We start from the raw sequence: 24700 nt of genomic DNA, 5'->3' as shown, positions 1-24700 counted from the left end.
ACAAGAATTACAGCTTTAGTGACAGAATATTTAAGGCGATGTAGACTTCCTTACAATAAATTGTAACTTTCTTATAATAAATTATAACCAGGACCAGTTCTTCATTATACAGTAGGACAGAATGCTCTTCCTCTTGCGAAATCACTAAGCATATGACAAAGACGTATAAACTTGTGCAATTTGGGCTTCCTTCTTTTATCAGCAACCCCTCTGGCCTTTTTGCTATGCAGTCTCTTAAATTGCACAACCTTAGAAATGAACCGACAGAACAGAAAGGCCCAGAACTAACATTAAAAAAGACAGTACTACACAGAAAATAAACCCGTGTTCAAGGAATATTACAGTTAGACAGCTACATAACCAGAAGACATGGAATGCTGGAGGTAAGGGCACGTGTGAAACTAACTCTGCCCCCTTGTGCGTACTGTGACATGCTCGTGTTTACACATTCTACTTCTCAATACAATTTCTTCATTTCTCCAAAATCCATTTAAACTCCCATAGGTTATTTATGTATCAATCTCAATGTTGCACTGTCCCAGCATCTTCTCACTGATCTTCATGATTTATGCAAGTCCCCATCTCACTAAAGTTATGCATTTTAATACATGTTTGACATTCATCTACTGGACATTTTCTGTTTTACCAGCAAGCATAGACACCTTAAATGACACTTGAGAATATGTTCATCACAAAGCTAAATTGTCTGCTGATTCCAAAGGTCTACACATGCCTATAATATCAAACATGCTACAATGTAAAACCTAAATACTCCTTTAAATAGACAGTGTTTGCTATTTCATCCTGAGATTTATGAACTGCTTGTTACATTAAGCAATACAGAGAGCTACGAGATGTGTGTGTCTAAGCTTCAGCCAGAAAGGCTTCGTGATCTAGTACTGCATTATTTGAGAAGCAATATTTGATTAAGGAATTGTAGACTGTAATACAACGCACTCTTACAAAGTACCTGTGCTGTAGTAGTTCAAGCACCATTAATTCAGTCATTTCCAAATTTTGGGTCCCAGCCACATTTTTTTTCCCCTAAGGAATCTCCTGAGTGCCTTAAAACCAAAAAGAAAACTACATGTCCTGCTCTCAAAGGCTTTTCCACATGAAGAGAAAACACCAAAGCACTGCTGCCTGTGACTCAAGCTGGAGTCCCTCTGGCCTACCATTTAAGCAGTAATAAGGAAGTGATGCTTTCCTCACTATGGAACAACTCCTCCTAAACAATTCCACACATAAAATGCCTGTCACAACTACACACACCTCCCACACAGCCCCCAGGCGACTTTTCCCTTGGCTATGCTCAGCAAAAGACTTCTCCCCACTTTAGCTGGACAACTCAAACTCATTGATGGAATATGAGCAGTTACACAACCTGAACAGACCTCTTGGTATCAGCCGCACCAGAGTACAGAACAGTGGGGATCCTTTCATGCAGGAAGGTGGAATGAGCGAGAAAGCACCTGGCCCAATGTACAGAGAAGAAAAAGAGCTCAATGAGGGATTTAGGAGATGCTGAGACATCCCTCAGCCATAGCTCTCAGCTACCCATGGGACCTGCTGCACCAGTCACAACAGAGCTGAGAAGCCCTTCCTAGGCACAGCCTTTAGAAGTAAGATGACTTCCTTGTTAAAATGGTCTTCAATTCCCATGGCAATGAGCCTTCCTCATTGTGTGGTTCTGTGTACACTTGAATTTTACCACCTGCAGCACTAATGCTTCAATAAAATTCAGAGCAGTTTGCAGAAAGACAGTTGTTTTGAAGAGCAAAAATAACTACTAGAAGGTCCTGGCAAGGGAAGCAAAAGGAGGAAGTGATCAGTAATACATCTCATGGTGCTGCTATGCAAAAGGCAGTGATAGAGCCACCTGATGAAGAGCGAGTCAAAACACCAGTTCTGGGAGTAGGCCACTTCGCATAGCACTCAGCAGACCTCTCTGCTCCTTGGCAAAGAAAGCATGCAGCAAGGAAACACCCCAGAAAAGCAGCAGGACTTCACCGAGGGTCTGCAGAGGTACAGCTCGACTGAGACATGGGCTGCCTGGCCCTGGAGATCACAGATCGCAGGAAAAAAAGTGCCAGGTACATGCACAAATGCTATGAAGGACATGACACATTGTGCAGTCTGACAACCTCAAAAGACCTGATCTGCTTTTGTCTGCCAGAGATGGGGAGACTTCACGAAGGGTACGCAATCCACTTTATTATTCCACAATGCTTTGGGGCTTGACTATAAAGCAACCGCATTTCAATTTTCTCAGGAAGTTGTCTTTGGATGTTTCTTGCTATTGCCAAAGCAGACATTGAGAACTGTAAAACAGACACTGACCTATTCTTGAATATTCAAGGATGAAGTCTTCAAAAATCTCAAAAGTATTCCATAAAGAGTTACACTTCAGCATTAGCCCTCCAGTGCCTGCAGATATTGCTGGGAAGACTTTAATTACACTTCAATTATTCCTTAAATTCAGAAAAGAAAAAAATCAGAGGCTTCTTTACAAACTAGTCAAAAGCATGGCCTGCAGATGAAGTTCACCTAGGTTTATGTTACGTTCATGTTCTTACAAGTGTTTCCAAAAGCATCTGAAATGCACTTCAGTCCACCCTTCTTCCAGATACTCTGAAACTACTCTGAAACCCCACAGAGGTGATGGACTCTATGGCAGAGGGACATTCAGCACTTGGGACTGAAACATGATGCCTGAAGCAGCATACAAAATTTTAAGGGGAACTTGCTTCTTTCATAAATTTTCATACAATTTCTCTAAATTGTAATTTCATACCAACAATTTGTTTCTTTAGCCATCAGCAAGTATTTATAGCAAAAAGTATGGGCAAGCTGTATGCTCACAGCACATTTGTCAGCTTATAGCAATGAGCAGGTTATCAGAGGCAGAAAGCTGTATGATCTGAGAATTCAAAGTGGCTTTATAAGCAGCTGAGAACACATTGTTAAAAAAACGGAATGAAACATGTTTAGTGTTTTAACAGTAAAGTCTCCTGATGCATGCTGTGTACTCAAACAGTCAAATGTGAAAGGCATTTTTAAACAAATGCTTATTATTTTAAGTGTAAAGATGGCAGGGATGCCTGAGGATACTGTTCGTTTTGCCTGAGGAATGTTGTCTGCAGTAAGCATTTCCAGTGGTCCAGAATTGAATAATTAACACAACAACACTCAGCGATGCAAGAATGTTTTCTCATCGCCTTGCTCAGTGTTAGGTACTAAGCTAATGATCCCAAACCGTAACAACTCAAGAGCCAAAACACACCTTTTGTGTATTTGTTTTTTGCTTAATAGGAAAAAAAAAAAAAAAACAAGTAAGTGATGTACAAAACAAAACTTGAAACAGACATTTTAATCTAGTAAATACAAAGTATCCTCTGCCATGGCACTTCTGCAATTAACTGCATAGAATAATCCAACAGCAACACACTCAAGTGCTTATTACAACTGCAATGTAACAAAAAGCTAACCAACTAAAGCTAGTCAGAGTGGATTTCTCACAAGGACACCCTAAGATCTGAAGGTGCAGACACTGATAATGCAGGCTAGAGTCTTGGTAGGCCTACTGCAACCACAATTAGACAAGACCTGAAAACTCCCACTGGCGTAATGTACAAAGTAAGAGACAAAACAAAAACACAAGTCTGCTTTACATTTCCACATTGACAGAGATTTTTAAAAATATACATTTAAATACCAGTTTAAGACCTTTTATTTTCTCTTAGCTGCCATACCAATGTTTTTTTCATGATCAGCCTAATTGGCAGGAGAAGGAAAAAGTATGATTTCATAAAATAAGGCAGCCAATTCCTCACATTGAAAGCTAAAGTTGCCTCGGAAACACTGCTGCTTCCACGGCCATCTAATTTTGCCTCTTTTGTCCCATGGGACCAAGCTTTAGAGAGGCATCATTTATTTACAGGCCTTTCCACTGGGCTTCAGTTATCGGCCAATAATGCTGTGGACACACACTTCTAATGGCCTATATTTTGAAACCAAGTCTAATCTAATGGCGCAGCGCCCAAACTCCTTTTCCAGCATAGCCATTAAAGGATGTAGGTTATTGCTGTTGTCACCATTGATATTTGTCATTGTAATGTAATTAGGGCCCTAAAATGATGCATTACAGCCCTTGGCACAGCTTCTATTAAAATCTTTTCTTCTGCTCACTGAACTGCGACCTGCTTTCTGATGAATAACAGACAGACAGCTTTAGGGTGAGGAGCAGATTCATCAAAGAAGTATTTTTCAGCATTGGAAATAAAATAAATAAATAAATAAATAACGGAGGGCAACCTAAGGAAAAAAAGCACAAGGAAAAAAAAAGAAAAAGCACAGAGAGCATTTGAATTTCATCTGACCACTTGAAATTCTGATTGCATCTGATGAATCTTTCTTAGGACAATATATTCCCAGCCTGTGAATCACATGGTTAATCAGGGCTCTAATCTGCTATCCATCAGCCTATGCCAGCACTGTAACTTCCAATCAAATTTATAGGTTATGTGGGTCACGCATCCCTGAACAACTACATTCACGGATATCCCATTTAAACCGGCACAGATTCTGAAATGCTGTTGTTAGGGTTACTGAATGTTATAATACTATTCAAAGCTTTATGAAAGCTCCTGATAAACAGCTGCTAAATTATTGCCTGTGGATACAGCATGATGCTCTGAAATAGCATTAATGGCCCAATAAAAGGGCAATTGTTCATGCCAAAATATAAAAAGGATAGCTTTTGCTGCCATAGTTTGTCAAATATGTTAACAAACACCGACACTTCTATTACTCCTTTCCCTAAACACAAAAGATGTTTGGTTTTGCATAAAAACACACCAGCATGGAAGCAGAAAGGATGAGGGAGAGGCAGGCAGCGAAGGCTCGAGTTGGAATTGTCTTTTTACTTATCTAACACAAGCTTGTATTGTTTGACTCCCTCTGAGAGCCACCTAAGAAAAAACACTATTTTAACAGTTTTAAGCTCTCCAAAACAATTTACATTGTTGCTTTTTTTTTCTTTAAATGAATGGTTAAACATTTCCTAACTATAAGGTTAATAAATACGTTTTCCCTTACGTTTTTGGTATGCATATAAAGAGATGATAACAAAATAATTGTGCCTGAATCTGACCCTTGTAAAGGAATGAGGACCTGTATCAATCAATAGTGCCTCAAAATTATTAAAAGGATACAACATAAGAGCAACTGCTTAATTCCACAGCTCAGCCAACATCTTTTTGACCAAAGCAATCAGGGAGCAGTATTTAAATGATGCTTAATTGCCTAGATACGCAGACCAGTATATCTAAAAATCTGACCTTCAAATACACAAGTGCCTCTGAAAACTTGGGTACTCCTGAAAAATGTTCAGCAGATAAGCCTGTGGGCAAGGCTGTGCAGAAGAAGCCCCCATGAGGCAGCCCAACCCAGAACAGAGCTAGTTACTGGTGTCGGAGTGCTCATGGCACAACTGCTGCCCAGCAGCCACCAGCTGCACACATGAGAGAGAACACAACAGACCACCACACTCCCGAATTCCTCTGATGGTAGCACCTAGGGACTTAGTTCAATTCACCTTTGCAGCACACAGCAAGAACTGGACTTAAGCACATGATAAAATATGGGAACGTGTTTAAGTACCTTGGTAAGTATTTTAGCATATGTCCCAATTCTTAACAGAATTGGAGCCTAAGAGAGAAGCAAGAGTCATATAAACTTCAGATACTGAAATACTCAAAAATGTTCTAACACGTACAGGGTTGAGAATCCATTTGTTGCTTTAAAAATCTCCATTTGCATTCCTTTTTATCAGAGAAAAAAGCAAAATTGGGATTTTATTTATAGTATATAAACTTCAGGAAAAATATTTCCACTACATTTCATGAAGTTCCATAGTTATTACAATTATAAAAAATTGCTGGTAAAGAATTACCACTGGAGGCTGTAGGTCTGTCAGTGGAATGGAAACAAAACTACTATATATGTATTGTTGAAATAAAACAGAATAATAAAACACTATTGGGAAACCCATTTCAGCAGCCAGTAGGAAAAAGAATATATGCAATTACACTTTCAGAAAAATAATCTGAAACAACTGTTATTTCAGGTTTAATTTGTTTTACACAATGCAGCCTTTGCCAAAAAGATCAATCTAGTTTATTAAGTGCTTACCAAGAACACATGCACACACCCATAGTATCTAAACAAGCGTTTCACAAATTAGTGAGGGAAAAAACATTATTACACTGTATGAGACATATCACGATCCTGAATAAAGCGAGCAAAAAAGCTAATCTTAGTATTTCACAGAAAATTAACTCTTCTTTCATAAAGAAGAATGTGTTTTGTTTTAATCACAGACTGTTGTCTGGAAGTGCTTACTCCAGTTCTATGGAACTGGAGAAAATATTGCAAGCCCTGAATATAAAATTCCTCTTCAGCCATTAAGGAATGTTGTTTGGAAACAGAGATGCAAAGAATCTAGTCCTGTATTCAAAGAGAATGGAGGACAAAGATCTCTAGTGAGAGGGACATTAAACAGAAAACTTCTTCACTAAACTTGAGCAATAGAAGATTTATTTTTTATTTGTATGAAATGTACTTAGAGAGTTGAATGCAACAAGATCCTGCTAAATAAACACACATACCTACCTCCCCTCACTTTCCTAATCAATCTCCTTTATAAACATTGCAACTAAGCCTATAGAGTACTATAAACTTGATAATTACTCTTTAATAAATTAATGTGCTTATTTTGTACAAAATACTGAGGACAGCAATATCAGCAATAGACTAGAGTGGCAGAATTTTCAAAATCAATTTACTAACATACATCCCAATATGTGGGCTGCTAAAGTGATAAGACATAGCTTTTATTTAATGTCTCAAGAACGACATGGACCTCAACTGAACAAGAAAAGATACATATTGAACCATTCATGATTAAGACAATAAAAAGAAAATCAAGTGAGGTAACATAAACTTGCTTCAAGCCTGTCGCTTGAGGAACTCATGTTTATTGTTAATATCAATGTCTTCCAGCAAGTACGGACACAGAAACACATTGCCTGGAGTGTCTCATCTTCAGTTCAGGCTGCCACTAGGTAGCAAGCTGCATCCTGTCTTGCCATGCCAGAAATACTTGCAGAGCATCCAGAAGAAAGGTTGCAAATAGAATTTAAAATGACAGAAACTGGCTTCAACTTCCCTTCTTCCAAGACAGCCCAAAAAGCAGACTGAAACAAGTAAGAAGGGACCACTGTGAAGCACAGCGGTCTTTCAGGAAAGACATCAGTAGAGCACTGTAGTACCCTGAAAGGTACTATCCCATCACTTAACAGCAATCCTCACACAGGACACTTCATAGGATTACAGAGTTTGTAAAATATGGCCTCATACTGTAAGAATGAGAAGTTTCCAGCTTGCTCCACCATCTCAAGGAATCTGACTTCATAGCTGTTGTTTTTTTTTTCTTCTTTTTTCTTTTTAAGCTTATTTAAGCTTTTTTTCTTTTTTAAGCTTATAAACCTGTGGCATCCCACTAAAGCAGCTTGAGCTCTGAGCTCAATCTTTTGTGTCCATCTCATAACTAATTAGGTCAGAATTTTCCATTTTAACGTTTGCCCGTAACAGCTGAAATGATGGAACATGCACCATCACTGCTCTCTTACTGCTTGACCTTTCCCCTCACACAATCGTCCAAACAGTCTGAACACAGTTCTTCCATACCTACTGGAAATGACACGAGCCAATCTCAGAGCGGCCATAAAAATACATAGATATAGTGCTTTTAATGCACAGTTTCAATTTAATCGGGTGCAGTAAGTCCCCTATTTATTTACATCACAAGTTCATACTCTGTTTCTCAGAAGTTGAAGGAATTGTAATCAAAGAGAAATACTGCTGATCAGTAGTTTCAATCTGTACATCATGAACCAATGAAAGGTGAGAGTCAAAACCCGTTCTCAGTAGACTTATCGTTATTTTGGGATGTCCTTAGATGCGCTGGCAAAATATTAAGCAGCCAGCTTTTTAGCAAAAGGCTGAATGCCTCTACCAGGTTAATTCAGACTAAACCATGCTTTTAAAACTTATACAAACAGTGCTCAGGAAAGGGGACTCCGATGCTCTTTTCAAGTGTTAACACAAAAGAAACACTAAAATCATTTTCCCTCCACAAAATAGTTAGAGCTGGTTCAAGTGCCCAGCTCTCACTCCTGATCCCCACCAACACTCGCCCTTCATTTGCAAGTAGACAAAAAAGAAGAAAGAAAACATTCAGAAGAAGCAATAGGCCCCCATTATCCGACCTCCACTCTCCAGTTCCAGTGCTTACTTTGGAGCAGTATGCTCCCAATGTCATCACTAAGAAGCTGATACACTATCAAGCCTTAGAACTATGAAGATTGTGCCAGACTTCCAGTTATGTGTATGAGCTTGTACAAGTCCAGTCCTGACCACCAACTCCATGCAACCACTGTCAACGCATTTCTGCTTTCCTCCAGACAAAAAAAAAGTAAATAAATAAAAATTATTTTTTCCAGCAAACATTGTGCTGGCCCAGGTTTCAATGAACTACAAAAAGTTGACCAATAAACTTACAAAAAGGGCAAAAAAAAGCAAGTCTCCATTCAAACACAAAACAAAACAAACAAACAACAAAAAAGCTAACTATTGAACTCAGTTTATTCTCTTTCAAACTCATCTGGAGACCAGGAACCCACCTTTCTGCATCAGGAATATGGTTACTACTTGTCCTCCACTTCTGGTTGCCTTTGCTACCTCATCCTTGCAGATCATGGATGTTGGAGCCCAAAGCCCACTCATTTCATTTATAATTACATTTGTTTATGTTTGCTTCTAAAATGATAAATACTAGGAATCAGCACACTGATTTGTGCAGTGGATTTCTTGGGTCTGGTTACAAGAATTCCAACACTGTCTTGTTTCATCTCCAATCCTTCATCTCTTCTTCCTGCCCAGAGATTTCACACGATGTGTTGGATAGTTATCATTTAGTTAAGAAATTCAGAAGAAGAAAAAAAAAATGTTTACTTAAGGAAAAGTAGTCTATGCAAAGGAAACAACATTTTAACTCATTTTCCACTGCACCTTCCTGTTGTATTATGAAAATGAGCAATACTCAGATGTAATTTCCGTACATTAAGGTAACAAACTTTGGTATTTGACATAATTTAGTAGATAAAAATCTTACCCTTTTTAAGCCAGTACACAAAAACATTTAATTTTAATTATGCCCCCCAAAGAGAAGAAAGAATAGTGCAGTGGATTTTAAAGCAATGCTATAATCAAACATCCACTTTCGATGCTTGCAATGACACATATCCAAATGAAGCATGTTACCATCCCAATTTTTAAACCCTGTAAGTATGATACCTGTTAAATCTTTCTGAAGATAAATAAATAGATATTCTATTGTATCGCTTGGAGGTATCTTACCAAGTTCCTTCCTCTGGAATCAAGACATTATCTCAGAATCTGATTACATTTAAGATACCTCTCTCCCTTTCCCAACTATAGAGAACTTTTTCTTTTTTTTTTTTAATCAACACTCAATAGACAAATGAAAGTTATATAAAATGCTAAGGGTGTATAGTAGAGCACAAGTTTTTTTTTATTCGGAACATAATTGGAAATTTCAACTTCAGGTGCCAACTCTTGATTTCATCATGTTTTGAGATGATGAGACGATACCACATTTCTAATGAAGTTATCGGCCAAGAACCTCAATGCCATGGCATCCTGCAGATAGGCAAGAGATGATGAACTGCCACCAGCCCTGCGGCTTGGGGCTTTCACCACCTCACCCCACACACATTGGCACAGCCAGCAGGATCCCAATTCCTCTTCTCTAGGGCAGGCTGCCCACAGTGTAGGTGGGACAGCACCGTGGAGCCGGCACACTGAGCAGATTCACACAGTAGTGAAACACTGAATGTTCCAGCAGTTCACACATCTCTGCCGCCACTCAGACAACACTGCTTTGTACCCACTTTTTTTTTTTTTTTTTTTTTAAGTAAAACGTGGTGCCACCATTAGCTTAACAGGAAAGGATTCTTGCTGCAGCAAAATGCTGCTTTTCTGCGAGCAACAACAAAGTAACAGTCTGTAGCCCTGACTCCTATAGAGGAAAAAATATTGATATGAATTGTCATGGCTCATAATTTCAATCACTGTGGACCATAACTACCTCTGCTGACAATAACTCTATTTGGATTTCAGCATTTCTGCAACCAGAGTTCCCTGCAGCACTCACCAGTTTTCTCTTAAGTGGAGGAGGACTAGAAAAGAACAGGTAATTTTATCCTTCAAAATGTGAATATCTAACAAGTGGTAGTTTCGCTAGTGAAGTACATCTAAAATAATCAGGCAGTTTACAATACGCCTTTTAACCTTCTAAGAGGACACATTTGCAAAGCAAATGTTAAGACACTTGTAAGACATGAATGCTTAATACATCCAGGAAATTCGCTTGTCCAAGACAGCTGGATACACTAAGTACATCTTCATATTCAATTCATTTGAATGGCATTTCCCCAGTAAAACTCCTGCCAGGACAGACTCTGAGTCAAGCAACACTAAATTACATTTATCTTGAAATTAAATCACCATTATAGAAGTTTTCAAATACTTTTTATCCATGAAGGATTTCAACTTAACATAACTTTTTAAAGAAACATGGAATTTAAGAAAACGCTGTAAAAAGCATAACAGGAGGTATGGAGCAAAGGAAAACTCTCTGGTGGAGAAATGTAAGTTCCGTGAAACCTCTTCCAGTGCTGTAACTCCCTGTGAGATCACACTTTATGTGAAGAGTTCCTATGAACTGCATTAATTTCAGACAAATACTCAAGATGTGCCATATGTTAAATGTGCTCCTCATCATTCTGCATAGAGACTTTAATAAAAACATCTAGAACATGGGAAATAGGTCAAAAGCAAGCACATCAAAGGGGTAAACGATCAATTCTATCAACAGATTAACCATGTGATAATAGCATGAACACATTTTGCCTTAAGATGTGTTCTCATCATCACTTTTGGATTCCTCCACAAAGTTAGCCCAGTTCAGCACCCATGACGCCCCTGTAAAGACAGCTGGGTCAGAAACATGGGCAGTGCTCTCACCAGCTACGCTGTACCTGTTTTGGAGACAGAAGGCTTTCATTGTGGTTTTCACATGAATTGGTGTAAAAACAGGCACTGAAATGTGCCACTGATCCTCTAATCCAGCTGCTCCTGCTCAACCCACCCTTGTGCTGCTAGCCTTTTCTTGGGTATGTGGTGAACCAAACCAGGAACTTATCCAAGCTGAAACTAACCCAAACTTCCTTTTTCCTTTTTTTTTTTCTTTTTTTAAATACAAATCCCATTCCCAGACCCAGTTTACCCTAGGGTTAACCCAAAGAAGGAGATATAAAGTCAAATGCTGGATCACTCCCTTCATTATCAATGCCATCTGCTGCCAGCTTGAAGCGCAGAGAAAACTGCAGTCTCAGACACCCAAAGCCTCTATGCTTAGACTTCTTGTGAGTACTCAACACCTTCCTCCTTTAAGCCAGAAAACAAGAACACAGTTAAAAGAGCAAACCACACCGCAGCGCTCTTGGCAAGCTGCTCTCGTCTTGTGACATATACCGATACTCCTCTCAGCATGGGAAGGCACTCTGTTTCACTTCCTCCACTATGCTGCAACCAAGACATGTTCCTATCAACCACACAACAACCTTTTCACCTCTCGGGTTAGCATCACGATCTGTTTCAGCTGCAAGCTTCAACTAGTCCTTGCAGCCACCGCTTAGATCATCTGGTAAACCAAATCACCCAGGCGCAATTGTGCAGTGAATTCAGAATAATAAATACTTACTGGTAAAAATGAGTGGTGGACTACTAGCCTGGCAGTGGTCAGATTAAGTAATTAAATGTTGTGGTCAAAAATGTGAAAGAAAATGACTCAAAACAATGTGTGTTTTTCAGTTATAGCAGACAGCATGACAGACAGCAAAACCACATTTCCGTGTGTCCCTCCCCCTCTCTCTTTTTTTTTTTTTAAATGGATATGTGGCTTTTTGCCACGGAGTAATTCTATGGTTTACCAAAATGCAGTCTCTGGGCTTGTTAATTTCATATTTAGTTAGCTGGGTCTGTAATCTCTCCACCCTTTTAATCAAAAAGGTTTCAGGCAAGTGTTTATATGAAAAGCACTTATTCAAATCCTAATATTTTTACCCACAAAAACAGACAAAGGTTGTATCTATTCTGTTTTATGAGAGTCTGTTTTGCACAAACTATTATAATTATTCCCTTTCATAACAGTAGTTTCCCATGACAATTAGAGACTTAGTTGTGCGATTCTGTTTGCATTAGAAATTTGCCAGAATACAGGGAAACCTTAAAATCACTGAACTACCTACAATTTGTTTGCAAACCTGTTCGTGAATAATCACTGTCTGTTTTTCACAAAGACAATGGAAAAAGCCAGGGGGAGGAGGAAGGGAAATAGGTTTGATGACTACTGGATAGCTCAGACTGGGTTTTCTTTGTGTGAGCTTCAGTGAAGATAAAAGAATTAAGTTGGAAAATATTAACCTTTAATATAAAGGGAAGGCAGTTTAAAGTGACTGACTTTCTTATCGAAAAAGTCACTTTTCCCTATTATAACATACCATGTGGCATAGGTGACAACAAAGGAAAGAAAAGTGAAATAGGATTTTCAGTCATCAAACCTTGTTGCATCAAGTTTGCCAACGCAGGCATAACTTCAGCTCATGAACACAAAACAGAAGTTCCCTTAAACTACCTGCAGAATTGACCAAGAAATACTCAACATAATCAACCCTTGCTGACCTCCAGACTCCCAGGCTACTCAGTCAGCAAGACCTGAGTCTGTTCAAAGGTGGTCAAAGCACACCTCTGAGTACTTCAGTCACACTCCTGGATACCATCTACACGCACCACAAACCACACATTATCTTAAGTGAGGACATTTAAGTGAAGTTTTAAAAACAGATGTCATTTTCTGCCAGTGCTACCCTTGGCTATACAAAATTACTCTCAAAATCTGTTGCAAAACCTTTGTAGAGCCCATATGATCTAGTTGTAAATGAGGCTTTCTCCACCTCTACAGACCAAAGTAGACTATGCACCAAGAGCTGTTACAGTCCTACTAACTTCACAGCTGTTCTGCATCCAAAATTAGTTACCAAGAAAGGTAGTAGCAATGTGATGCTCACATAGAGACAGTGACCTGTTTTTTCTAAGTCCCACTGCTTCAAGAAGGTGGAAAAGCACAGCAGTATTTCAGTGAAAAACATCAGATATGAAACTCTTCTATTTTGTATTTAAAATAGCCTTCTGACTAGTATTTTTGTCCAATGTCCAACTGCCTTTTACCATCAAAACTACATTTACGGTTTCTCACACATGGGGCATTGATGTGCTAAGACTCAAGCAAAGCTGTGATCCTCTCTATTTAATACTAAGAGGGTTTGCCTAATCTTTTGACAACTCATATTGCCATTATCTTCTTTCAACCTCTGCAACCAATTAATCAAAGCAGACCCTGCCAAAAAATGGACAGGTAGTAATTCCAATGAAGTTGAGGAGACTGGAAATTAAGGTACCTGAGATCTACACCAGAAGCCTATCCCAGGCTAATTCTGCCTGGAACCAGGAGGTATGAAAGGCTTCATCAACACCTACATTTTCTTCAACTTGACAATAAAATTACTTGTACAAGAGACACAAGATCCCACTGTGCTGCAGCCAGTTGGTGTATGGGAATAAGCCCTATCTCTGGCATTTGTTAAGGGTTGGGCAGACCCTTGGTCCCTGCCAGGGGGCATGCAGAAAGAAGATAGGGACACACTACACAAGGTGAGAAAGCTCTTTGTGTAGTTTCATCTTTCCTCCCAGAATCCTACAAAAAAAAAAAGTAGTAATAGTATTATCCTGTTTTCCAGATGGAGAACAGAGGCTGGGAAGACAGATTACCAAGGGACAAGCCTCCTTAATACAAATTAAAGCATTGACTGCATTACTGCCGAAAGGCACATCACTGGAGCATGCTAATTGCAGCTGGGATGGAAAAGACAGCAGAACTCACATGGGAGGCAAAATGAGGACAAAACTGTCTTGGGAAATAACACCCTGCCCCAAGCATCTTACAGTCTAGAGAGATAAAGACAGACACTTCTAAGTGACTCCCATGTAATAATATCCCACCTCTTATTACTTAACATATCGGTCTCCAAAAATTCCACTGTGGTTATGCTTCAGCAATGGTATTACTTCCACTTCCCAGACAGAGAACTCCAGCAGCAAAGGCCACATGTGAAGTCTCAAGAAGGTATGTAATGGGATTTTTAATAACGCCTAAACCTGCTAATTTGGACAGAAAGTCAGCAGATAAGTGCCCAAGATGATTTTTCAAGAATTCCTAAGCACAGGGGAACATCTAAACACACCTACGGGGACGTGTTCTGGGAACACGCAATGCTGAAGTCACCAGAAGCATGCAGGAGTGTCTGTCTCCAGCACTGAAGCTCCCCAGTAAATGCTTCTCAGTCCCTTTCCCAGACATGTTCAGAAGTGTCCTTGGCATCCAACCCAGCTCACAACTAAGCCCTGGCAAACACCCCCCTCCAACTCAGTGCTTCTCCACCCATGTCCCCAAGGGAGCTGGGAACTCCTGCCAGGACGATTCCCACATGAAACACAGCAGCAGTCACGTTTGAAAAAAATAAAAAGGGGTGGAGAACAGAGAAACTTCTATGTAACAGCTTAGTGGTTAAAGAATTTAATCAGAGCATTACATACATTACTTTAAATCTTTCTTTACTTCTCCTTCCCACCTCTTAGCACACCCTACCTAAAAGGCTTCTGTGAACTCTGGGAAGGAAATACTCCCAGTTCTTCCACTGCAAAAGAAAAGTCCCTTTTCCAGATCCTGCTCGCAATCATTGCATGTGAAAAAAACACCGTGGGCCAAAATATAAATGGGGCTGGGGCAGGAACCCAGCAAAACCCCTTCCAGCTGGCCACAGTCTTTCCATGGCGATAGCACAGCATCCCTCCTCTTTCAGCTCTACTGAACAATTATCTCACGCAAACCAGCTTTCTGCTGGATAGCCCAATCTCTACTCACTTTCCTGGGAGAGATGAAAATCAGGAATCACTCTTCTAAAGGTAATTCTGGTCTGAGACTACCAAGTGAAGGCAGCATGTCCTGGCAGCACCACCTCAGGTGTCTCAGCCTTCAAGCAGTGCCAGATGTAGGGCACACCCATGACCTCAACATTTCCCTGTGAGCTACCCGCTGTACGTGCTGGATTTCTTTGGCTCCATGATGAGTCACTCGGCTTGCCCCGCACGCTGCAAGCTTCCCTCTGCCTTCACTCTGCTGTCCTTACATCCCACCAGTGGTGCAAGAGCGTCTGCTGCAATGCCCCAGCTTCTCAGCTGGGAGCGGGAGCAGTGCATGGTCCAAGGTCTCAGGAAGCCTCTGACAGCACAGACCAGACACTTGCACCTGGTCTCCACAATCCCCAGATGATTTATTTCATCTACCTGGGAGCTTTGTGCTTTGCTTCATATTAATACTGAGAGGTATTTCCTGTGTCTACAGATTTTCAGGCTCTCCAGGTTCTGTTGCAGGCTTAAACAAACCTCGTGACCCTTAATACAGTGCATACTTACAGCGGCATTTTTCTTTGAAAATGTGTAAACTAAGATTATCCCAGGATTCTTCTCACCCACACAAAAGACTTGGTAAAAATCAATGCTTTAAAAGAAATACCCACCTGAGTTCCAGGCAGAAAACAGAGCTAAGTAACCTGCATCTAAATAAAAGACAAAATATTTCATACATTCGCAAAGTATATAAGCCTATTTGGCCAAAGGTGTATTTGAAAAACACACTGCATACACAAAGAAGCTGGACATTTCTACATTCAAATGAAGGTCTTACATAACAGAGATAAGAGTTTGAAAATGGATAATAATGAGGCTGCTATGGCTAGTCTGAAAAGTGTCTCATAAACATTTTTGAAAACTCATCTTCAGTGGAAATCCACAACCTCAGAAAAAAATCACCCCACACGTATGCTCATCGGGACTCTAGTACAGTTCTGTGGTGCTCCTGATTTTTACATATCTATCTACACGATCAAACCTGAGAACATGAACAATTGTCATCCCCAGTTAAATGTGGTTTTAGAAAGAATGTCAGAAACAAACATTCCCCAGAAATTTCCAGGATGCCACAGGCATAAAATTGTAAGACTTTCTTTATGCTGCCAACAACTGAAACATCATGCATATTTTGGTGTCACCAGTCTGCAGAGATAAACCACAGGGAGTGGTGAGGAGGAGAGAGCTAAATGTCTTCTAGCAATGCATGGAAAATGCCCTTCTTCTCATGTTATCCATGTTAAAGACACATTATTAGCCTTGTTTGATTTAACAGCCATCTCTAGAAGAACGTGGAAACACACAGCTGCAAAGGAAACAGGACATCACTCTTGATCGCATTAACCAAGAACCTGCAAGTAACTTACTTTCAAACAGTAACATCACCATGTTTATTCATGGACAAATAGACAGTAACTGACTCTGACATAAAAAAAGTCCTTTGATGCTCAGAGAAATCAGTGTCTCCCCCACAGTTAGTGTTTTAGATCAACAAAGAAGAGACCCTCATCAATGCTTGCATTTTTTCTGTTTGTTTGTTTAAGAGGAGACTAAGTTAAAAACACACTGTTTCTCCCCAGAAACTAAGAAACATTGATAGGACCTGCAAATAAGCAACCTGTTCAGATGGTAAGAGTCTTCTGCAGTTAGGACAGAAAGCCTACTGGTTAAACTGCATAGAAGAATGTCCTATCTATTCTTTGTTGACACGCCGACACAAACACACAGAGTGTATTTTACGTACAAAGTCTTTCCAAGCTTCTTGTTATTCAAACACAAGATATTTTAAGAAGAGGTATCAACATGCTTTACGTAGTCACATGCTTTATGAAATTACAAAGGGCAGACAGTAGTGGCATTCTAGCTGACTCTCTTGCACATCACCACAGTGCTGTCTTTCCAAGGGAGCACTGTGAAGTTGGATGGCTGTCATACAGAGTGAACAGTATCGCAGGGAAATATGAGATGTGAGAAGAAAACCAGTTAACTAATTTCCTCTAATCATTCCTTGTTCTTTGGCTTCCCCCTCAAATCAAAAATCTGGCGTAAGGGTTTTGGTCAGCTTTGGCCTTGCACACTTTGCTTTCCTTCTCCGAATGTTATCATAGGACCAGGCCCCTGTTTCCAACTTTCATCTCCAAATACAAAACTAACAGAGGAGCAAGCAGGAGGACACCTCTTGCATCTCTATTGTTATTTCCTGGGGCATAAGGATAAAGGAAAACACACAGTAGTAAAGGTATTGCTGGACTTTGTTACAAAGCTGACACGAGTTTGGAAGGAGTCCTCTTTCCTCCACAGCAAATATATATTCATTCAATATCCTGTGATTCTCTAGAGCCTCTCATCTAATAATGTAAGTTAACAAATTAAATCTTACATCACTCTTGTCATGTAAATATCATCACCATTTCAGAGATGGAGACAGAGGCACAGAAACGTTCAGAGATTCTCACAAAGGGCTACAGAGTGTGAGCCCACAGTCAGAGAAAACACAACTACCAAATTGCCACACCATTTGAATGGTCTCCCCTCCAGATCTAAGATAGCCAAGGACATATGTGAACTTCTACAAGTATCTGCAGCAGGAAACAGGACACATATCACCAGTGGCTTTTCTCTGCAGACCCACAGTACTCCACACAGGATGAATACTGAATTCACATCTCCTCATCCTGCAGATACCACAGAAGCCCAGCAGAGCCCCACACCTCTCTTAATGCCAAAACCACAACACATCTTGGTTCAGCTATTGGAGTTACATGACCTTGCAGAGTCCAAAATGCCCCTGGCTTCTTGACTGTGAGCCAGCTGGATGATGACCTGACCACCTCAAACCCTGAGCAAGATCTCCCAGGTGAGGAAAGAGAACAGTCAGAGACACCCAGCCCTGAACAGTCGCTAGCAAAGTGGTTTTCATAAAAATGTGTAGACAAACATTGTGAAGTCCATATTTGACTCTTCCCCAAGCCTTGGCTGGGCTGCACTGCAGTTATTTTGGCTCTCTTTCCTATATCAATAGGAAAGAGAACACCGCTGTGTTTTCAAAATTAGGTCCAGAAGTGTTTTGGCCATGAAGCACAGCTGCAAATTCCTTATTCATCCCTGGGAAAGCTGAGAAATGGCAAAAAGTGGTTGCCCAAGATAAATGTTAGGCTTGCTCCACTTTCGCCAGGGTTTTAGAAGCTAAAATTTGAATCAACTAATAAATAGGAGTAATTCATGCATTAACTGGATATCCAACTGCATAAAACTAGAAGCCCTGTTAGCTATCTGCATCCTAAGAAATGAGGAAAAAGAAGTTCAATTTCTGCCGCTGAACAGAGGGACACAAGAAAGAAAACAAGCGACCCAAATGTCCTCTTCTCCCTCGACCCAAGGCGAAAAACTCACTATACTTTGCATTATGATTAATTTTAAATAACGCTATCATGTCAATACAGCAAATGACAGCTTCAGCCATCCAAGTGCTGTCGGATAGAGCACTCTGCCAGCCAGACTTTTCAAACACTGGCCACACAGGTAACTGAAGCCCATCGGATGGGCCAGCAACAGCCTTACCATGCTCTCTAGACAGAGGCTACCTACCTACTGTAAGGGGGTGCCCATCTATTACTACCAACTAGCCAGCCCCAGGGCAGCCACTGCTCCTTCTGGGCTAAGGAGCAGATAACAGGCTTAGGGGTTCCTGCATTGTCATACTTCCCAAACCACCAAGACACCAAGAGTAGCCAGGCACATAAAGAGATGGGAGCAAATACATGACAAGTTTATTGCATTTAAGATTGAGGAAAGAACAGCATTTTTAAAAATTTAAAGTGCTTTCAGTGATCATCCACAACATGCACAGAGCTCTCAACACGAGCCAAACAAAATCTAGTGGCAGGACCTATTATTATGCAGACTCTTTATAGCATGAAAGGGACAGATTTTGATTTTTGCTCAACTGTGAGATGCTCTGCTGAGGTTTTTAAGCAAACACAAGAAAAAGAAAAGCACACATTCTCATTGCCAATGTTCCACATCCCAAACATAATAGCAAGAGGTTTTTTCCTCCTTTGAAGAAGTTGAATCTCATCCAGCAAATGTCAGAAACCTCTGGCAGTGTAAGATCCTGTGGAGAAACCATTTAAGCAGACCAAAAGAAAGGCCAAGTTAGAAGACCTGCACTCAAGACTACATCCTGTGTTCCTTCTTCTCCTGATGCAGAAGGGGAAATCACCACCAAGTCTGTGGCATCATGGTACATAATCCTCAAAAACTTAACAAGCTATTCTAAATTGAGTACGTACATAGTTTTAAGTTGGTATTATTTTTTCTTAGAAGAGTACACCTCACACACTTTCCAAGAACAGGAAATCATGACAAAATTTGCCAGCTGCAACACATATCCAGCTCCCTTGACTTTATTGTGAATCTTACGATGTTTTACACTTTACTAGCAAAAAACGATTATAGAAGAATGCTGGAGAAAAACCTAAGAAGCATGAGCCAAGTGTAGTTTGGCAGCTTAAGATTAGAAGGGAAATAAAAAGAACCCCAAATATATTATTTTTATTCCATGATTAATTTAAGCCAATCTCATGATTTTCTGGGGACTGGCATGATTTAACATTTAGAGTTGGCAATACAGTGTACCATACAAATACATAACCATAAAGAGACCAATTCAAGTTTACTGTGGGGACTATAACTTTGACTGGCCTGACATCTGTGCATTTAAACATCTCAGCCATAACGCCACAGTGTTCAATGCCAGAACATTACATACCTGTCCTGGTCTAGTAAAGATGATTCCGTAAGTCTAAATCCTATCCCAGCAGGGAAGAAAATACTGTGTAGACTTCAATGTACTACTTCTGATATATTTTAATTATATTTTAAAGAAAAAAAAATTAAAAATTAAACACCTGCTCTTGACATTGTGCCAATATGCTTCCCACTACACTTAACTACTACAACATTTGTGTCACCACTAAGATAAACAATATCAAGGGGAAATTTTCACATAAGAAGTACTTCAAGGTAGCAGTGGAACGTAAAAATATCATCTTGAACCAAAGCCAAACTTGTAAAAACACACAGATAAACAGAGGCACAAACAGGTATTCTTAAAGACACCTCATATTTTTACATTTGAAAATAAAGATTACTTTTTCATTCAAACATTTAATTTCTTTCATAGAATCAGATTTCTTGAGTATGGATAGGTTTAGCTTCAAGTGTATTGTCATCTGTTAGTTAATGCAAGCATCATTTTATACTTCCTGTGTTTCATGTTATCATCTTTGCTCTGCTCCCTCTGTGCCTTGTGGCTAAATAGGTTTTCTGAAAGTCACTGGCAACAGATGTGCTCAATCTGCAGACAGCAGCAGAAGTGACTTCTGTAACAATTACAATCACTCTGTTCACGCTGGCACGCGTTTCTGAAAAACCCAGCTCTCCATCAACTCCACAAGTAATATGCTGGATCTTCTCATTAAAAAAAAATAAAAATAAAATAAAAGTAAGACCAAACTGATAGCTCTGAATTCTTGGTGTTTGTTGGCCTTGGTATTAGTGTCAAAAAAAATCTGCTCCCATGCTTTAATACACTAACTCCATGGCATATGCTGTGATTGACGTGTGAGGACATCCCCTTCACTGCCACACAAAAACAGAATCCCTGCCTTGAGGAGCTTCCAATCACTATTGTTTCACATCCCTAAATCCTTATGTTAAAAGTTATTTATTTTGGTTGCAGAGCCAAGCAGTCAAACATTTTCCAGCCAGCTTTACAGTCGCCTCTGCAACCTTAATTCTACTTTCCTAATGTCTATTTTGTGCAGTGAAAGAGGTCCTCTAGGAAAACTGGTAATGAGATCGGATAGTGTGTAAATAAAAATTGCACCACAATGCGCATACACAATAGGGAAGGACCAAACTAACACGCACGTTGTAAAGCTTGGGCATCCCAGCACCCAAGTACCTCACTTTGAAACCTGTCCACTGATGTTTTATTCCTGTGTTTAACAGCCTCGGTACTTCTTTTTTGCCCCTGAACGGGAGGAAACCTCATCGTAGAAAAAGATGCAAATGTAATTAAATATGAAACAGTGACATGGCTTCCCTCTCCTCCTCTGTCAGATGCATCGCAGGCGGTGAGCTCTGGTGGCTCAGCACGAGCCTCACGCTGGAGCTGTACTTCCAGCCGTGCCAGCCGGCCGCGCCGGGCAGGAGCTGCAGACCACCTCCTTCTGCCTCCCATCTTTCCTCTCCCCTGCTGCTGAAAAAGAACACGGGGCTCCTGCCACAACAAGGTCCCTTGCTGCAAATAGTCAAGGTGACAGAGTTTCTTGCAAGGAATAAAAAAAAAAAAAGCACCAACCACATACACATTTTTCCAATAATTTTTTACACCAGAAAGCGTTAGGCAGCCCCAACCATAGGATCACCATTGGCCCCCTCAGTAATTACAAGCATGCCTATAAACTAACACAGCCGGTGAGGCAGCATCACAGCAATTAGCATCTTTCAAAGGCAGAAAAATGCTGTTATGTTTAAGCACTGTCAAGTACAGCCTTTTGCCAGTAAAAACAGAACGTATGTCTTAATTTAAAAGTTTGCTCAGCATGTTTTGTGCTACTTCCTGTGTCTTAGGCATCTGCCTGACTTGCCAAAATAAGTGGGAGAAAATGACATTTTCCCTTGCTTATGAACGGCAAAACCAGGATGAAATAGAAGTTCTTGTCCTAATGCATGTTATTCTGTGGTTTGAGGGGGAAGGTTAGTTCAACAGCAACTTGCAGAGAAGCAGAAACAACAAACTTCTAAGTAATTAACAGGAAGGCTGTCTAACAACTGTATCAAGAGAAAAAAAAAAAAAGCACAGAATCTTGTTTAAGAGCTCAGCAGTTATTACAAAGTAAAAGGTTTTCGGTTTAACTGCAGAATAACATGTTTTCTAACTTTTCATAAGCTTCTAAGCTATTCTACTGGCTTCAGAGGCTAAATAACCTAAAACTGGGACAAACAAGCCTCAGTTGTCAAACTGATTTGACAACCTATTTTTTATATTTTGCGACTTTGATGGAAAAAACACTTGTTTTTCCCTTCCTCCTTAATAGTCCTGTGTGAGCTGCAGTCTTCGAGATTTCATGTCTAAGCCCTTGCATTTTGAAGTTTTCCAGCTCAGTTCAGACTACCCACTGCCTGTATCTCTATTAAATCTTTCCTACTGTTCATAATGGAGAACAAATTCAGCCAGTATAATTTCAGCTGGCTCTCCAGCTATTCTTCAAATGGAAGACAATATGCATTCAGCTGCAGACTGTGTTAAAAAAACAAGGTGTGCACACACATGTATGCACACGCATTCATGCCAAGTCTAACCCATTGTTAATGAAACAAAAAAAAAGTACTTTTCTGTTACATATATAGCACACAGTTCTCTGTGATACATGCATTTTATGGCCATGAAGATGAAAAATGGTCAAAACTCAGCCCTATATTAAACAAATTGATTCCCATCTTTACCCTTTTACCAAAATAATTTACTAAGGCTTAAGAAGCAAGCAGGCTCAAGGCTGGGATGCAGTACAACCCATATATTAACTCAGTCGGCAATAAATCTCCCCTTACTCTCCAAGCTCCATACTACTTTCTTAAATAGCTCACTATAAAGCCCCAACCTAATTAAAAACAGCTTTCTCGGCAACAGTGGCCTTGATTTCACTTATTTACACATTAACTGCAGCCTCCGTTTGGCCAATCCAGCCTATTCCCCATACCACGCAGGGCCTTTTATCTGCCCTGGACAGCATTTTCTCCAGCAGATGAAGTAGATGCCGATTGATTTGCTGTCGAGCATGGTAAATTAATAGCAACAAATTGCTGAGGGCCCCATCTCGCTGCTCCACCATGCTTCGGCAGTTTTGCTTTATTTGCTCCATGATGGGCAGCAGTCAGGCCTCTTCAAGTCAATTTCTTCTTAACAACCTGCAATACTTTTCAATGGTGAAAATAGAGCCGTTCCTTGTAAGTCAGAAATCAATATCCTATTGCCCTTAGAAAATGCTAAACAAGCAGTATTGGCAATCCACTTGGTACTAGAGGGTATCAGATATAATGCAAATCCATACTGCTTCCCTCCTCGTAGTTATTACAGTTTGCTAAAAGGTTCCTAATGCCATTTATCATCATTTACCATCGACTACTGCAGCTATGATTATGATATCCTATCAGCTAGTAGAGCCCTTTCATTTCTATCCAATTAATATTTTAGCAGCACTCAAATGGTTGTTGCCCAAGTCTCGTAATAAAATTTACATGGATTGGACTGAAATGGCGATGTTTTTGTTTTTATTTTTTTCTTTACTGTGATCTTAAGAAGTCATTTCATTTATTTTTTAACACCCGACTTCTTAACAGATCTGAATTTTCCTTCAAAAATGCTGAAATCCGACATTCCAGCACATGAATTAGTTCAAAGACAGAGCCTAACCATGAAGAAAGAATCAGCATTTACGTACTGCCACCCCCAAAACCATAATTGAAATAAGAAGTGAATGCTGTATCCTATTTATGCTTTCCATCAGTCCCATTCAGAAATATCTGTTGTCTGTAGCAAAATACAGACACTTATTTTAAGTGATAATTACAATTCTCAATTAAAACCTTCAGAAAGCACGTTTGATTACAGCAATTTAAATAAACTGTTTACCATAACATTAAAACAGCCTCATTTCAGAAATTAAACCAAATGACCACCAACAAGAAGTAGCAACACTGAATTAGAAACATAGAGCAGCACTATTCATTCTATTCAACTATTCATTCATAAACTATCCACTGAGCCTCTTAAAAAAAAAAAAAAAAAAAACTTGGTAAGAAATGGACATCTTCAGACCACACTCAAACATTTCCATTTGTTCTAATGCTGAAATTAAAAACTGTAGGGAAGTATCTGTACATACTGCAACCCAAAATCCCCTACTTGCTGGCTTTCTTTTTCTTTTCTTTTCTTTTCTTTTCTTTTCTTTCTTTTTTTTTTGGGGGGGGGAGGGACGGGGAGGGAGGAATCTGTCTATTTTGAAGCTCTATTGATCCTAGTGGTACAGAATATCAAAAATTAGCTTACTGTTTTAGGCTATAACACCACATGTCACAACACACCCCACACTTGTCTTTTTTAAAAAAATACAAATGACTAATTCTACCAGTCTAATGCTATTTACTCAGTTACCAAAATTTAAATTAATTATGTTCTCAAACATAATTGTTAAAAATTGGCAACATTATGCAGGCTTAATTAAGATTAAATCCAATTTACTAAATGTACTTTAATTGGTACTAATTACATTAGCTTTCCTTTCAGAATGACAAATTCCCCATAGGTTTCACTTTAATAGTCTTCTATCAAAATCAACACAGGATGACTGATGATGAGCATCACATGAGGGGTGGGAAAAGCAATGCTCTCCCCCCGCTC

At 39.7% G+C, this 24700-nt stretch overlaps 1 protein-coding gene across 2 annotated transcripts in view; it reads right to left on the bottom strand.

Annotated features, from left to right (window-relative positions):
* Window positions 1-24700, bottom strand: part of TLE4 (TLE family member 4, transcriptional corepressor) — a 97628-nt gene that overhangs the window by 66234 nt on the left and 6694 nt on the right. The gene's annotated exons all lie outside the window — the stretch shown is intronic.

This window comes from Anas platyrhynchos, chromosome Z, assembly GCF_047663525.1.
Source record: "Anas platyrhynchos isolate ZD024472 breed Pekin duck chromosome Z, IASCAAS_PekinDuck_T2T, whole genome shotgun sequence".
Lineage (NCBI taxonomy): Eukaryota > Metazoa > Chordata > Aves > Anseriformes > Anatidae > Anas > Anas platyrhynchos.
This window is presented reverse-complemented; position numbering and strand designations above follow the sequence as displayed.